The 18134-nt window shown below is 47.1% G+C and overlaps 1 protein-coding gene across 4 annotated transcripts in view; it reads left to right on the forward strand.

The window, feature by feature from the left end:
* Nucleotides 1-18134, forward strand: part of KIAA0232 (KIAA0232 ortholog) — an 813590-nt gene that overhangs the window by 664793 nt on the left and 130663 nt on the right. The gene's annotated exons all lie outside the window — the stretch shown is intronic.

The raw sequence follows: 18134 nt of genomic DNA on the forward strand, positions 1-18134 counted from the left end.
ATAATGTTCGTTGTCTAATTGCAGCAAGCGCTAATGCTTATGTCTTTTTCCCCTTAGGGGCCGGGGTTCGGAGTGCCGGAGATATGGCGCCGACCCGAAAAACAGTTCTGGATGAGCGCTCGGGTAATGTCTTTGCATTCGCTCATTCAATGTCTTTGTCTTTTTTCCCCATAGGGGCCGGGGTCCGGAGATGCCAGGAAGCGGCAGGACCCGAAATGCAGTGGGAATAATCCAACAGGTACGACTTAAAAGGAAACTGAGCTTTCCTTATTCCTTTTCTCCCTCTCACCTTTGTTCTTGTCTTTTTTCCTCTAGGCGCCGAGGCGTAGCTGAATCCGGAAGATCGCTGCTGAAGATGGAAGCGCCTTGCAAAGGTGAGTAAAATGCAGCGCTGCAGCGATCGAAACGAAATGCCTTTAAAATGATGTCTTCCTTTTCAGGGCCGTTGGAGAAATGACTCCGGGATGCAGATTTAGCAGGTAAGGGCTTTTCTTCTCCTATTCTCTTCCTTTCTCCCCTTGCAGGTGTTCCAGGGTGCTGGCAGGCGTGGCTGAAGTCAGGATGCAGGAGCTGACACGGTGAGCGTCCAGCTGCTAGGTGCAGAACAACGCGAAGCATGTGTGGCTGTTCGGGTGGGGTTTAAATAGCCTTGGAAGAAGTTCCTGGTATGTATCCTTCCACCAATCAGGTATGTATCCTTCCCCGACCACACCCGGGTGGTGAAGTAGTCCTACAGGTTAAGTAGTCCCATTCAGGCCTCAAGAGGGCCTGGATGAAGCAGCAAGGTCTGCATCAGGTAAGTGTGCACCCAAGCACTTAAACACATATCCTCTTCTATGAGCCTGGCGCCTAAGGTGCCAGGACTGGGGTCCGCTATGAGCCTGGCGCCTAAGGCGCCACGACTGAGTCCAAAGGGCCCCGACTTGGGCCCGCTGAGACTTCCCTGGGGAAAATGATGTCTGCCTCTGGGGTTGCTGGGCCCGGCCTGGCTCCTTAGAGGTAGGCATCATGACAGTACCCCCCCTCAAGGCCCCTCCCAAGGTCTTTTCCTCCGGGGGTTTTGGTTTGTGCGGGAATCTTCGATGGAATCTTTGAATTAATCGTGGTGCGTGAACATAGTTACTGGGTTCCCAAGATCTTTCCTGAGGTCCATATCCTTTCCAATCAACAAGATAGAAGAGTTTCGACTTAACTATCTTGGAATCTAAAATGTCTTTCACTTCGAAATCTAATTCTCCATCAATTTGGACAGGGCCTGGGGGCTCAGACAGTCTGGTTCCAGGTTGTACTGGTTTTAGAAGAGATGCGTGAAAAACGGGATGAATCCGCATGTTGGATGGTAAATCGAGTTTAAAGGCCACTGGGTTCATAATAGCTTTGATGGGGTAAGGCCCAATGAATCTGGGATTAAAAGTTTGCTGACCCTTGAGGGGTAGATGTTTAGTTGCTAGACATACCTGATCTCCTACTTGGTAAGGAGGAGTTTTACTTCGGTGCAAATCAGCGTTTTCTTTATACTTTTTCTTGGCTTGCTGTAAGTGGGTTGTAGCTTCTTTGAAGGCTTGGGTTATTGTGGAATGTAGGTGATTTACTGCAGGCATCTCCAGGGTCAGAGGTGGATCTAGGTCAGAGGTCCGAGGATGGTGACCATACAGGGTATAAAAAGGAGTCTGTCCGGTTCCAGAATGCACTGAATTGTTGTATGCATATTCTGCAATCCAAAGGATGTCCTTCCAATTCAACTCGGATTGGTGTAACATGCACCGCAGATATTGCTCGAGAGTCTGATTGGTTCTCTCGGTTTGTCCGTCGGTCTGGGGGTGGTGGCTGGTGGATAACCGCACGTCTATTTGTGCTAGTTGGCAACATTTTTTCCAAAAGTGGGAGATAAATTGACTTCCACGGTCTGAGACTAATATGGAAGGGAAACCAAGTAACCGCACTATATTTTCCATAAATTCCTTGGCCAAGGTGGGAGCTGACGGCAATCCTTTTAAAGGGATAAAATGGGCCATTTTGGAGAATAGATCCACTATTACGAGAATCGTGTTGTAACCACCACAAGGAGGCAGGTCAGTTATAAAGTCCATTGACAAGGTGTGCCAAGGTGCTGGTGGAATGTCCAAAGGTTGAAGTAGGCCGGCTGGCCTTTTCTTTTGACTCTTATTTTGGGCACAGATTCCGCAAGACAACACAAATGACTTTGTCTTTTCTCCAAGAAGGCCACCAGAAGTGGCGTTTGATCTTTTCTTCTGTTTTCGCGATACCGGGGTGTCCTTCCATTAATGATTCATGATGACGGGTAATGACAAGTTCCTGCAATTCTTTACTTGGCAGAAATAACCGCTCTTGGAAGTAGGGTAAATCATCCTTAACGGTGTAGTGAGGACCCTTTTGACTCCATTCCAGTAAGGCAGAAGAGTCAAAAAGCTGTTTTACTTGAGCTTGGATGTCCTCAATGGTTTGCAATGAAGTCAAGCCCAGAATAATTTGTTCCGGTATGATTGGCACAGGTTCTAAACTCAAATTGGGTTCTTCCATGCCTATCCAGGATAAGGCATCTGCCTTACCATTCTTGCAGCCAGGGCGATAGGTAATTACAAAATCAAATTCCGCAAAGAATAAAGCCCATCGGAGTTGTTGCGAAGATTGAGCTTTGGCCGTCTTTAAATACTGCAAATTTCTGTGGTCCGTAATTACGGTGATGGTGTGTCTTGCACCGAGAAGATAGTGACGCCAAGCCTTGAAAGCTGATTTAATAGCCAGTAGTTCTTTGTCAGTAATTGCGTAATTCAGTTCAGGTGGAGAGAATTTTCTGGACCAAAAGGCTACAGGGTGTAGTTGGTTAGTTTCTGGGTCTCTTTGCGACAGGACAGCTCCCATGGCCGAACTGGATGCATCGGTTTCCACGATGTAACGGAGATCTGGGCGCGGGTGCTTCAATACAGGTGCAGAGGTGAATTTGGTTTTCAGGTCCTGAAAGGCTTGTTCAGCCTCAAGAGTCCATTCAAAGCGTTTATTTTTCTTTAGGAGAGCTGTGATGGGTTGAACAGTTCGAGAAAATTCCGGGATGAACCTTCGATAGAAATTGGCAAAGCCAAGCATGCTTTGCACTCCCTTCACAGAGCTAGGAGATGGCCATTTGAGAATGGCGTCCACTTTCCGCGAGTCCATTCGGATTCCTTGAGGTGTCAGGATGAATCCGAGAAACTCCACTTCTATGGTATGAAAAACGCATTTTTCGAGCTTGGCAAATAATTTGTGCTGGCGCAATTTCTCAAGAACTGCCCTAACATGGTTTCTGTGATCAGATTCTGAGGAGGAATACACCAGGATGTCGTCAATATAAACGATGACACAAACATCGATAAGTTCCCGAAGAACATCATTCATGAAGTACTGAAAGGCGGCAGCTGCGTTGCACAAACCGAAGGGCATTACTTGATATTCGAAGAGCCCAAATTTGGTGCGGAATGCAGTCTTCCACTCGTCGCCCTCTTTTATACGTACCAGGTGGTAAGCTCCTCGGAGATCTAGCTTGGTGTACACACAAGCATCTTTTACTTGGTCGATAAGCTCAGGTATCAGGGGCAAAGGGTAACGATTCTTAATCGTTATCTGATTTAGGGCGCGGTAGTCAATACAGGCCCTAAGGTCTCCTTCCTTTTTAGGTACGAAGAACAAAGCGGAAGAGACTGGTGACTTTGATGGGCGAATGAAACCATTGGCCAGGTATTGATCCAAATACTGGCGCAAATGCAGGTTCTCAGGTTCAGTAAGAGCATAAATCCTACTACAAGGTAGTTGTGCATTGGGTACCAAGTCGATTTGGCAATCGTAAGATCGATGGGGAGGTAAGGTGTTAGCCTGCTCTTTCTGAAAAACGTCTTGGAATTCTTGGTATTCAGATGGTAGCTGTACAGGGGTGGAAGTTACAGAGACCCATAGCTGGATTCCTTTGGTAACAGGTTGGTTCACAATCAGGAAAAGTTATCTTCTTTGCTCGCCAGTCTATTCTCGGATTATGTGTTTCTAACCAAGGGATTCCAAGAAGTACTTGAAATTGTGGGGCCTTGATCACATCAAACACGATTGCTTCCCGATGTCCGTCCTGACCCACCAGAGTGATTTCAACTGTGGAATGCGTTACAGGCCCTGAGGCTATTTCGGTTCCATCAACTGTAGTAATTACATCTTGGGTTACTTTCGGGCGGAGAGGAAGCTTAATCCTGGAAGCCAATTCACGGTCTATGTAATTTCCAATAGCTCCACTGTCTATGTATGCTTTTATAGCATGCAACTGCTGAGGCTGTTTTGGGTTCACAAGCACCATTGGCATGACAAAATGCGAGGTCAAAGAGTTTGTTTTCAAGCTCGGCAAGCGGACCCCTACGCTTGTAGGGCTAGGTCGTTTCCCGAACCAGGTGTCAATAACTCGTTATCGGTGGTTTAACTGGACAACTTTGAAGAAAGTGACCGGAAGTTCCGCAATACAGACAAAGTTGCATTTGTCGCCTTCTCTCTCGTTCCTTCTGCGTTAATGGTCCTTCAACACTGCCAATTTGCATAGGTTCGGAAACGTCAGTACTCTTGGAGTTAACGTGGGTCTTGATAGGTACTCTGGTTTCATACTTGAGCCGATCTGCTTTTCTATTTTGAACTCTGTGATCAAGTTGAACCACTAAGTCTATGTAGTCTGCGCAGGCCTGGGGTGGATCTACTATCTGAGCTATAACATCTTTAAGCTCTCCGCGCAGGCCTCGATGAAACAATGTGATCCTTTTATTTTCAGGCCATCCGGTTTCCACAACTAGTCTATTAAAGGTGGCGATATAGGACAAAAGATCCTGATTACCTTGTCGTAAGGATAGCAGTTCGTTGTCAAGGGCCTGTCCCTGCGAGTGTCGAGCGAACAATCTTTCCATGCTGGCCTGGAAGCCCTGGAAATCCCGGAGAATGGGATCATCCTGATTTACCAATGGAATAGACCAATCGGCAGCACAGCCACTGAGGTAAGATAGTACAAAGGCTACTTTGGTCTGGTCGTTGGGGAAGGCCCCGGGCCTGCATAAAAAGTGTAAACGGCATTGGTTCATAAAAACGGCATATTTCCTGGGATCCCCCGCAAAACGTTCCGGCGGGGCCAAAGGCATGTGTCCAGGTAGATTGATTTGTACCGGGTTATTCGAACCCATTGTTGTAGAAATATCCCCGGAAACAGGTAAAGGAGTGTGCTCTGCCTGGCCCTGCAATAACCTTTTGGCCAGATCATCAGTTCTTTCCTTGGATAGGATTAGTTCCCTTCTGAGAGCATTAGTCTCCTGGCGGGCTGAGTGCACTTCTGCCCGTAATTCCCCTAAAAGATGGGCCAGCTGATCTGTCTCGGAAGTCTCCATAGCGCCCAGGTGGGAAATTGTGGTAAGGCTTCGCGTTCTGTAACGCTCACCTGGTTCCCACGGAGGCGCGGCGTCGAAGGCGCAGAACTCTGAAGATGGACAGGAAGGGCCCCTCTATTCTGGCTTCCCTGGCTCGTTGGATACCCTCCTGTGCGTGAAAAGGGAGTATTACCAACTGTGGAACAATGCTCAAGCCTCCCACTCCCTTCCAACCCTCCACGATACATCCTCCACGATTCCCTGTGAAGCCTCACCTTAGGGTTTGGAAGGATGAGCTCTCCATCCTGCTTCTGATGCAGGGGCGCGTTGAAACCCAGTTACGTCACTGGATTGAGGATTGATGGGTGTTCAGGTAAGGTTGACTGTTCAGGTAAGGCGCTGTAAAAGTTCTGTTCAAAAGTTCAAGCTTAATAATGTTCGTTGTCTAATTGCAGCAAGCGCTAATGCTTATGTCTTTTTCCCCTTAGGGGCCGGGGTTCGGAGTGCCGGAGATATGGCGCCGACCCGAAGTGAAACAGTTCTGGATGAGCGCTCAGGTAATGTCTTTGCATTCGCTCATTCAATGTCTTTGTCTTTTTTCCCCATAGGGGCCGGGGTCCGGAGATGCCAGGAAGCGGCAGGACCCGAAATGCAGTGGGAATAATCCAACAGGTACGACTTAAAAGTAAACTGAGCTTTCCTTATTCCTTTTCTCCCTCTCACCTTTGTTCTTGTCTTTTTTCCTCTAGGCGCCGGGGCGTAGCTGAATCCGGAAGATCGCTGCTGAAGATGGAAGCGCCTTGCAAAGGTGAGTAAAATGCAGCGCTGCAGCGATCGAAACGAAATGCCTTTAAAATGATGTCTTCCTTTTCAGGGCCGTTGGAGAAATGACTCCGGGATGCAGATTTAGCAGGTAAGGGCTTTTCTTCTCCTATTCTCTTCCTTTCTCCCCTTGCAGGTGTTCCAGGGTGCTGGCAGGCGTGGCTGAAGTCAGGATGCAGGAGCTGACACGGTGAGCGTCCAGCTGCTAGGTGCAGAACAACGCGAAGCATGTGTGGCTGTTCGGGTGGGGTTTAAATAGCCTTGGAAGAAGTTCCTGGTATGTATCCTTCCACCAATCAGGTATGTATCCTTCCCCGACCACACCCGGGTGGTGAAGTAGTCCTACAGGTTAAGTAGTCCCATTCAGGCCTCAAGAGGGCCTGGATGAAGCAGCAAGGTCTGCATCAGGTAAGTGTGCACCCAAGCACTTAAACACATATCCTCTTCTATGAGCCTGGCGCCTAAGGCGCCAGGACTGGGGTCCGCTATGAGCCTGGCGCCTAAGGCGCCAGGACTGAGTCCAAAGGGCCCCGACTTGGGCCCGCTGAGACTTCCATGGGGAAAATGATGTCTGCCTCTGGGGTTGCTGGGCCCGGCCTGGCTCCTTAGAGGTAGGCATCATGACATGTACTACCTCAACAAGAGAGGAGGCATCGGGTCACTACCACTGTGCAGAGAGGCAATGCAGCTCTGGTTCTGGTCAATACAAGAAGGAATCTCTCTATCAGAAGTTTAGATGCTCTGTGGATGCTCTGAGCAGGCAGAGCACAGTCTCCCACGAGTGGGAACTAGCTCAGGAAGTCCTTCAAGAGATCTTCACCCTTTGGGGAACCCCTCAAGTAGATCTGTTTGCCACCGAGACCAATCGTAAGTGTGATCGTTACTGATCAAGGGAATTTCTGCCGAGAGGAGCTGTGGGAGACGCGTTAGTAGTGGACTGGGAATTTCCACTCCTGTGTGAGTTTCCTCCAGTCCCTGTGATTCCTCATGTAATCAGGAGGTTGAGAAAGTTCAGAAAAACCATGATCCTAATTGCTCTGGATTGGGCCAGGAGGACGTGGCATCTGGACCTTCTGGACAACTCCATCTGCCCACCAATACATCTTCCACAAAGAGAGGATCTTCTCTCTCAAGGGGTAGGTTGGGTTCTCCATCCAGAGGTCAAGTCAATCAGCCTTCTCGCATGGTTTCTGAAAGGCTGTGATATAAGGATTGGGACCTCCCAGACGACGTAATAACGATCTTGCTTTTGGCCAGAAGGCCAGCAACCAAGCCTTTGTACCAGTGTCGTTGGAATAAGTTCAGTAACTGGTGCAAAGACAAGAATGTTGACCCTTTTCGATGTGGCAATCCTATGGTGCTTTCTTTCCTGTTGCATCTGGCCAATCTGGGGCTCCAGATTAGAACTATAAAAGGATACCTAGCCGCGCTATCCATCTTTAAGCGCTCCTCTGAAGAGGTTTCCGATTTCAAGATTCCATTGATTGTCCTATTTTTGAAGGGGCTTACTAACGTGTACCCTCCAGTACCATTTCATGTCCCTGCTTGGAATGTGAATCTTTTGTTGAAGTTTTTAACATGAATACACTTTGAGCCTTTACATTCCTGCCCGTTAAGGCTTTTAACACTAAAAACTGCCCTTCTTGTGGCACTAACATCAGCCTGCAGGGTTAGTGAGTTGCAGGCTCTTTCATTCAAACCTCTGTATACTACCTTTTATTAGGACAAAGAGTTAAACCATCTTTCTTGCTGAAAGTAGTTTCTGACTTTCACTTGTCGCAAAAAATAACACTCCCAACTTTCTACCCTCCTTCTCATTTGGGCAAAGAAGAGGAGAGGTTGAATAGACCAGACCCAAATAGGGCTATGAGTTTTAATATAGCGAGCATGGCAAAATAACGCCAGGGTGACCAACTCTGTGTGGGTTATACCGGTCCTGAATTGGTTTAGCTGTGACACAACAGACTATATCCCGCTGGATTACTCTAGCTATTCGGAGTGTTACAGGCTGGCTGGAAAGGATCCACCGGAAAGACTTCAGGCTCATTCCACGAGGGGCATGACAACTTCTGCGGCTCTTCAGAGGGGAGTCCCCATAATGGACATCTGCTCAGCCGCAACTTGGGCGTCAATTCATACTTTCGTTGAGCATTACTGCTTAGACTCTTCTTCTTTCCAAGAAGACCTTTTTTCGAAAGCAGTTTTTTTGCATATAACCGTTCACATTTATACAACATTCCTTAACAAGAAGAAACTTATACATAAAATAATATGCTTTTTCTCCCCACCCCCAACTCCTCCCACCAATCCGGGCCTACCTCGCACTCTACCACAATTATTTCGCTTATACCATATTTAGACTAATAATATCCTCATCTCTTCTGGATTCACTACCTACCTGAACACCTTGCTCCAAGACTGACAAGGCAGCTATCAATTGCATCCAAGCCTCCACCCCAGTACCCTCCAGATCCTCATTCCTCCCTCTTGTGTCCTACCACACCACAGTTTCCGCATTAGCACATTTCACTAGGTCTCTCCACCCTTCTTGAGCGGACGGTCTCTTCTGTACTTTCCAAATCATTGCAATTCTACGTTTAGCCAGAATGTATGCTAGGTCCTTTAGTTTGCTAATATGCTTGGCTCTTCTGGGCCTAGGAAAACATCCCAAAAGACATGCCCAAAGGGATCCCACATCCAATGTAATATCCACTCTGACCATGATTTGAGCCACCTCTCCCCAGAATTTGCCTTTCTCTACACATGACCAAAACATATGCACCATCTCTGCATTTACCATCCCGCATTTCGGGCATACCTGCATTGCTTCCCCAATGAATTTAGCTATTTTGTATGTGGTCAGGCTAAGCCCTATGGGTCACCTATAACTGTATCTGCTGGAATCACACATTTCGTGACACTGTTTTGTGGTATCTCTGTACTCTGCCCTACAACCCGTTTGACAGAGGCTCGCCCATCTTGTATGGGTTACCTCCCTACCACCTTAGAAATTTACAGCTCGTATATGCGGGAGACCTCGTGTCCTCCTTCTGAAACGTCATGAAATGTTTCCACTACCTCTACTAGTTGTGGGGATTGTTCGTCCCCCGGCCACCTGTCTTTTATGATCTTCAGGAGTCGGGAGTACGTAATATATTGTCCCTGGTAGACATCTATCCCCAAGTATCTGAACGTATTTATTTTCCATTTTATTGGCAGTACCAGCAGCTTCTGTATGGGCCTCCCAACGTACACTTCCAAGGGGTACAAGCCCGACTTCTGTGGGTTAACCGTTATGCCCGACAGCACAGAGTATTGTGCCAACAATCAGTTCTCTTCCGGGTGCTGCAGGTACAGGAGTATATCATTGGCATACAATGAAATCCAATGTCATCCCTCTGTAGTGCTTATACCCACCTCCCCATATTTCTTCCTCAGATAAACCGCTAGAGGCTCCAGTGCTAATTGTTAGGGAGTATTCTCAGAAATGTGCTAATTCCCTCTACCTGAGACCCCCAGCAACTTTGCTGGATTTTGAGGACTTGATTTTTATTTTAACCTGGAGAGAGTGAGACCCTTTTTCCCACTCTCGTGTGATTTTAAACACTGTTTCTTTCGGCTGTGGAGTCTGACAAACTCGATGGGCATCATCTTTTACATTGTCATTCAGCACCTTCAGTGCAGTGGCACAGGGAAGTCTTTCAGATTTCCCAAGGTTTAAATACCTTCTCTTGGATAAACTACTGTTTCCAAGAGCAGTAAAGCGAAATTGACTTTACTTACATTTATAACTTTCTAGACCCAGCACACACTATCTTACAATAGGGTGCTGGAAGGGTTACTTAGTATCCCCTTTGTCTAGCTTCTCATGTAACATTTTTATGTTACCCTTTCCTCGATGAATGGCTGGTGGCAGTGGTTTTCTTTTAACTAACATGGTGTGCATTTACCAGGGTTGCGTTTGCAGCAGCAGTAATGCACCCGAGGGTGCCTATTTTTTATCAAAATGTTTCACCATTTCTTATTGGAAAGGTCCTTTTTGAGATTTACTCTGTGCGCCAAATAAGGTTTGGTCCCTTTGTTCGCTTTGCCTTTGGCGGGATTCATAAGTGAAGCCCACCTCTGACTCTAGGGTGTCTGGTGGGGGCAGGAAGTGAGGAAAGTGCCCGAAACACTCTGTGCTTAGTCTCCTAGGAGACCCAAATGAACTCTGTGACGATTGACTGGCTGACTGTTCGGCAAGGACAGCCACCCTGCTGGGTGAGTGGCAGCTAGACTGGAATGAATGGGAGAGAACTGAATAAAAGGCGAGTCTCTTGGCTTGGAAGGCAGCGTCAACCACTGGACGAAGAAACCGAAGGAGAGCTTGAAGAGGACAGCTGCTGCAATTCCTGGACCATTGGTTTGCGCGGTGAAGCCCTGCTGCAGTACCGAATCGCCAAGTTCGCATCGACGGAGAGGCCCTGCAAGGACGACTTCTTTTGAGTTGGTGGGACCAATCAACTCCCAAGTAAGCCACCTGGACACCCATCTCGGAGCTGGTTCCATTTCCTCAGACTGCTGCAGGAAACCGTAGAGCCAGGGAGTGGGACACCAGATTGTGTGCTTTGCTTGTAAGATGGCTGTACCGCAAGGAGCTGAAACGCAAAACAGCTACTGAAAGTAAAGTTTGCCGGTTGCCAGCTTTGATGTTGCCAACACAGTGCAGGAGTCCCCACGACTGAGGCACAGGAACAGTGAGATCTGCAGAGCTGCACAGGAACAGAAGTCTTCAGCTGCATCTTTTTCTTCTTTACTAAGGTACTGTAAAACTAGCCGAAGAGAACTTACCTCTTACTGTGGAAGTGCTTGTAACTTTTCACAAGTCTAATCAGCTTGTGTCCCTAAATTTGGTTCTTCTTTTTAGCAAAGACTCCTACGAACTTGTGCAAAGATTTTTCCATTTACTTGCTTAAGTGTTGCATCCTATACAAAGACTTTTGACCATTGACTTTGGCTTAGCCTATTGAATTGAATGACTATTCTCTTATCTGAAAGTATTTGCCCTGCCTAAGAATATTTGTAATTTCTTGTGTTCTAATAACCTTTGCCTTTTACAATCTATTGAGAGTATTCTGTATCCCAACAGTAAGGTATTAATGTCCCCAGCACCCTTGTTACTGAAGTCACCTATGGGTGTAGGTTGTGTCTGTGGGCGATTCCAAAAGTGCCTGGTCTGATCCAGAAACTCAGAGTGTACAGTATTGAAGTATATTTGTGTTACTATTCTATTGCTCCCTTCTAAAGAAGGCTTTTTAACTGAAGGACAAATTATTAATTGTTTATGCAAGAAACCTTGAGTGTAAGAGTTTATTTGAATACCTGTAACTGTGAATCTTTGTGTAACTCCCCTACAGCTCACATTTCCTCTCTTGAGATAAGCCTGGCTGCTCAACACGCTACCAAAACTGTGTAGTACAAGCTTATACCAAAGGTTGGGTTGCCTATAGCTTTAGTCATAGTTGTTTGTAGTGTTCCCAGAGGATACTGCATTCAAACTTTGCCTAACACTGATAGAATGACTGGAGCCTTCCAGGGGCTGTGTGTTGCAGTTGCACCCCATGGGTGGGACCTGTATGAATGCAGTCTAAAGTAAACTCACATTCTGTGTTATGGGTGTCTGGTTTCTGTGTGTGCCACACAATAAATGAGACAGCCTTGACTGAAACTGACATAAATGCAATGAGTGCTGAAAGCCTGTGTACTGATACTTACCCCAATCCATATTCTTTGTTATGGGTTTCTAGGTAGAGTGAATGGCCTTAATGCCTGTGAGCCTGATTGGCTGCCTGCCTGCATGAATGTCCTTCTGCGTGATTGGCTAACTGAGCCTGGCTCAGCCAGAGTGAATGGGAACAGATGTGTATATCAGGGGACCTCTCACTTACCAATTTGTTCCGAAGCTGAAGTCAAAGCTTAGCCAGAAGAAGCTGTTCCTTGAAACCCAGCTTGGGGAGACGTCTGCTGCTGTATTTTTTTGTGTAATACAAAAGCTGCTGTTCCAGAGAGGACCAGCAAAGGAGACCCCTCCCTGAACTACGAGGGACCATCGTGCAAACTGCTGTGCTTCATCAAAGTATCCCTGAAGCCTGGCCTGTGTGCCTGCTGTCCGGAGAAGGGGACTGCGATGTCCTAAAGAGTGGTACCTGAACATCTCACGTCAGGAAAGTCTATTGATGTCACACAGGGTCGCAGGTGCGGATCATGACCGCTGGAATTTGTTGCTGTCTACCGCCCAGAAGAGGGGGTACCCTGGCATAGTGCTGCTGGACACCCGTAGCTGCAAATGTTCCAAACTGCCTAAGAGCATTTCAAAGGACATCCTTGCCATCATCACTGACCACTTTCTACCACCGGAGAGTTTCCAGAGTCGCTGAGTGCAGAGGAAGGTCTCTTGTTGGGTTTCCCACCACCAGCAGCTAACAAAGACGTCCCGAGGGTCCAAACTTGGTGAGAGTCTGAGGTCCCTTCAAAAAGAAACATCGACTGGGTGTGTTTGTAATCTTAGCCCTAGTGTGACGTCGACTGTACCCAGGATGCCTCAAGCATCGAAGTCCCTAAGATTATTTCTTTCCACCATCATATTTAAAACGTGTTGTCAGAGTCCTGTAGCTACACTACTTTTTGAGTCGTTATAACTTTAATCAATATTTCGATGGTTACCGCTCAACTAACATCTCAACGGAAGACCAACTCAACTGCCGAAACAGACGATAGTTCCTGCGACAGGCTTCAGCCTACATCTGACTTCAGCCCTACCAGTAGGGAGAGTGGGGGAATGATTCCTTTCTACAACTAATGTATACCTCAATTTATTATATTTACTGCTTTGGTCTTGCTGCCCTTAATATTTGCTTACACTATGGAGCAAACTCAATTTAAATTCTGCCCTAGCTGCAACGGGAAATATCTGTGGAAGGACACAGAGTGTGTAATCACTGCCGCCTTTCAGATCGCCCAAAAACCTGTTGCGCTTCCTGTAAAAACTGTAGGCTTAAAACCCTAAAAGAGCATCGCATGAATGGTGGGCGGCACAGGCTATGATGGCCAAGTCAGAAACTGCCGCTGGTCTCCCGAGTCTGATCCGGAAAGCCAGGGCAGCGAAGGCTCCGGTTTGGATCCCGAAGGCATCACAATCAAAACATCAGGCTCCCGCGTGTCAGGCCTTAGCCCCGAAAGGCAGTTGCAGCGCGCTGCTATGGGCAGAGCCTCTGGCGATAAGGATGCGCGTGCATGCACACCAAAACAGTCAAATGACCTTAAATGCCACACTCCTGCTGCCTCTCCAGATGTACACCAGTATGAAGAGGCCCATTCCCCTCTATCCCAATCCCTTGACAAGACGAAACACCAAGGGAAGACCCAGAGGCTATTGTATTGCCCTTAGCAGAAACATCTAAGACGGAGGACAAGAGAACACGTGAAGCAAACTTTGGACAACATTTCTTCTTTTGTTGTTTTTATGAACACATTTCCCATTCCTCAGAAAACTTTAGACCTGGAATTGTCTCAACCCATGGAGACAGTTCAACCACTACGCCTTCCTTCGCCACGACTCCCTACAAGGGGATAATCAGCCAGATTGGGACATTTGGTATGTAGACCAAGACGACCCTAGCAAGTTTTGCCAGGATGATCCAGATGTCCTAATCATTGAGACCCCAGACATAGCAGCACCGGATAGTGGACATGCATCTCCCATTGATAGTCAGTTGTTGCACAATGACTTACTTAAAGACTTAATTAAAGGGCTGCTCAGCATTTCCTCATCCACAATAAAGGAACAGTAGGTGATGGTACTGACTTTGTGGAAGACATTCTTAACGAAAAGAAGCCAGTCAGCCAGACCTTTCTCTTCCTACAATCTATTAATAAGAGAATTAGCCTGTCTCTTTCTACACCTTCACCTATTATGGCAGTTATCCCGAGAGAAGAATACATTTTGAAATCCTCCCCTTCAGACCGATTACACATTGGGGACATGTAAAACCTGACTCCCTGGTAGTCAACACTACCAGAAAGAGAGCTGGTGTTCCACCCCCTAATAAAGAGTGCAAAGGTGTACAAATGTTGGGAAAACGCATCACTACCTCCTGGGGTGAACATAACCAGAATTGCAAACAATACCACATTGCTTGCAAGTTACAACAAAACTCAATGGGTAGAGGTGTTAAAACACCTTGACTCAGTGCTTGAAAATGCTAGGTCATATCTCATCAAGCTGTCTACTGAAGGGAAGCAAATGCACAAAATATACTTAAAATGTCTTCGACTCAGCTAACACTTCAGGGAGATTCATTGCTGATGGAACGCTACTAATGACACTTGTGGCTCCGTGATTCCGGGTTGAAACCCGAAACTCAAGCAGCACTTATCCACATTCGAATTGCAGATGCATTCCTGTTCGGGAAGGCGGTTGATGACCAACTTGGAACAGCAAAAAAGGAACATTACAATCCAATTCATGTTTTCTCCAATGCATCCCCCGTCAGGGGTCGCATAACACTATTCACCAAGCAATGGGAGGGAATAACATCAGATTGCTCGGTGCTCGCAACAGTGGCAAAAAGGGTACTCCACAGAGTTCATCAAAACATCCACCACCCTCCTTGGACAAGAAGAATGTCTTTGGAACATTTTCTTATCCTACTGGAGGAGATTCAACTTCTGCTGAAAAAAAGAGCAATGGAACTAGTACCACCTCTAGAGGAAGATCAATGTATTTATTCAGTGTACGTACTTGTTCCAAAGAAAGATATAACAATGTGCCCAGTTCTGGACATGCGCCCTGCAAACACACATGTCAAGCCTCAAAATTGCAGGATCACTACGTTACAGGAGGTAATGCCTCTTCTAAAACGGAGATTACATGGCAACATTGGACATGAAAGATGCATAATTTAATATTTCAGTGTAGCAAGCGCACACAAAAATACCTACGAATCAAAGTAGGGGAAAAGCACTACCAATTCAAAGTGCTACAATTCGGCATAGCCTCAGCCCCCAGGGCGTTTTTACAAAGGTCCTAGCGGTAGTGGCCGCTAACTTACGATGGCAATCCATCCCAGTGTACTCGTACTTAGACTGGCTAATAACAGGAGACACACCTCAAATGTGTCAGCCCCAGCAAACAGTCTACCTACTGTTCCAATTAGGTTTCTCCATAAACGGGAAAAAGTCAAGTCTAGTACCCAGCCAAGTAAAACAATTTCTGGGCGCACTAATCCGAACAAACGACTGTTGGATCTTCCCTTCCAAGAGGGTACAAAACATGTTATTTCAAACCGCTCAGTGTTGGGGAGAGTTCTCAGAAATGTGCTAATTCATCTCTACCTTAGAAACCCCCATCTCTTTTGCTGGACTCTAGGACTTTCATTTATTGCCTGGAGAGAGTGAGACCCCCTTTTTCCCCACTTATGTATTTTAATGTGATTTTGAACACTGTTTCTTTTGGTTATGGAGTCTGACAAACTCCATAGGCATCATATTTTACATTGTCACGCAGAACGTTCAGTGCAGTGACTGTTAAGTCTTTCAGATGTCCCAAAGGTTTAGATACCTTCTTTTGTATAAACTACTGTTTCCAAGAGCAGTGAAGTGAAATTGACTTTGCTTACACTCCTAACTTTCTAGACCCAGCACACACTATCTTACAATAGGGTGGTGGAGGGGTTACTTAGTATCCCCTTTTTCTAGCTTCTCATGTAAGATTTTTATATTACCCTTCCCTCGATGAATGGCTGATGACAGTGGTTTACTTTTAACTACCGTGGTGTGCATTTACCGCGGGCTGCGTTCACAGCTGCAGTAAAACACCCAAGGGTGCGTTTTTTGTCAAAATGCCGGTCTTCTTTTTTCACCATTTCTTTGTGGAAAGGTCCTTCTTGAGATTTACTCTGCGCACCAAACCAGGTTTGGTCCCTTTGTTCGTTTTGTCTTTGGCGGGTTTCACGAGTGAAGCCAGTCTCTGGCTCCAGGGTGTCTGGCGGGGGGCAGGAAGCGAGGGAGGTGCCCGAAACGCCATGTGCTTGGTCTCCTAGGAGACAGGAATGCACTCTTAGGTCATTGGCTGGCTGGCTGTCTGGCAAGGACGGTCACCCTGCTGGGTGACTGACAGCTAGGCTGGAATGAATGGGAGAAACCTGCACAAAGGGTGAGGCTTTTTGACTTGGAAGGCAGAGTCGACCACTGGACGAAGGAACCGAAGAAGAACTTGAGGAGGACTCCTGCTGCAACTCCTGGACCGTTGGTTTGCCTGGTGAAGCCCTGCTGCTGTGCTTAAACTCCAAATTCGGATCGACAGAGAAGCCCCTGCAAGGACGACTTCTCCCCTTGAGTTGGTGGGACCAATCAACTCCTAAGTAAGCACATCCTCTCTGAGCTGGATGAAATTCTACTGCAGTTGCTGCTGGAAGGAACTGAATGCACCCAGGCCTGATTGATTGGATGGCTGGCTGTCCTTTCAGGACAGCCACCCTGCTGTTTGAGTGACAGCTAGGCTGTTCCTGAATGGGAGAAACCTGCTTTACAGTACCTTTAGTTAGAAGAAATGGTTCCAGCTGGCTTCTGTTCCTGTACAGCTCTGCAGATCCTGGTGTTCCTTGGCCTCAGTTGGTACAAGAGGGAGGACGTCTGGGGACTCCTGCACTGCAATGGGAAGGTCAGCGGCAGCGAGGGCCAACTTCAATTCAGCGTCAATTTGCGGTTTCAGCTCCTCACGTCTGACAGCAAATAGCAACACTGCGTTTCTCAGATACCACTTCAGACTTTCCTCGCATCTGGGGTCCAGCACTCTATTGACGTTGCTCAGGCTTGGTCAGTCCTGCTTCAGGGAAGTCCAGAGGATCTTCCTGGTGCTCGGGTCCGACTTAAAAGCGATCCACTCAATTTGGTGTTCCTGTCCCTGCCACTTCGGTTCCAGCAGTAGTGGAAGCACAGCCAGCTCTGAGAGGATGTCCAAACAAGTTCACTTTGCGGTTGATTGGTCCCACCAACCCAAGGGGAGAAGTCATCCTTGCAGGGCTTCTCTAGTCGAAACGAATTCGAACCTTCAGCACAGCAGCAGGGCTTCACCAGGCAAACCAACGGTCCAGGAGTTGCAGCCAGGCGTCTCCAAGTTCTTCAGATTCCTTCTTCCAGTGGTCGACTCTGCCTTCCAAGCCAAAAGCCTCGCCTTTTATGCAAGTTTCTCCCATTCATTCCAGTCTAGCTGCCAATCACACAGCAGGGTGGCTGTCCTTGCCGGACAGCCAGCCGGCCAATCACCTTTGGGTGCATTCCTGTAACCAAGGGGATTACGCACAGGGAGTTTCGGGCACCTCCCTCACTTCCTATCCCTGCCAGACATACTGGAGCCAGAGGCGGGCTTCAGTCGTGAATCCCTCCAAAGACAAAACGAGCAAAGGGACTAAACCTGGTTTGGCACGCAGAGTAAATCTCCACAAGGAACCTTTCAAGCAAGAAATGGCGAAAGAAGAATGGGGCCATTTTGACAAAATGGGCACCTATTGGCTCCTTACTGCAGCTGCAAACGCAGCCCGCAGTAAAAACACACAATGGTAGTGAAAAATAAACCACTGCCACCAGCAATTCTTTTTAGAAAGGGTAACATAACATTGTTAAATGAGAAACTAGACAAAGGGGATACTAAGTAACCCCTCCAGCACCCTATTGTAAGATAGTGTGTGCTGGGTCTAGAACTTTATGGAATGTAAGTAAAGTCAATTTCACTTCACTGCTTCTGGAATCGGTAGTTTCACCAAGAGAAGGTATTTAAACCTTTGGGAAATCTAAGAGACTTCCCTGAAGGTGCTGTGTGTCACATTGCAAAGATGATTCCTATGGAGTATAAGTCGCAAAAATATACATGAGAGATAGAAAGTCCTAAAGTCCAGAAAA

The sequence above is a fragment of the Ambystoma mexicanum genome, chromosome 6q (assembly GCF_040938575.1).
Source record: "Ambystoma mexicanum isolate Mex_15411 chromosome 6q, UKY_AmexF1_1, whole genome shotgun sequence".
NCBI classification, from domain to species: Eukaryota; Metazoa; Chordata; class Amphibia; order Caudata; family Ambystomatidae; genus Ambystoma; species Ambystoma mexicanum.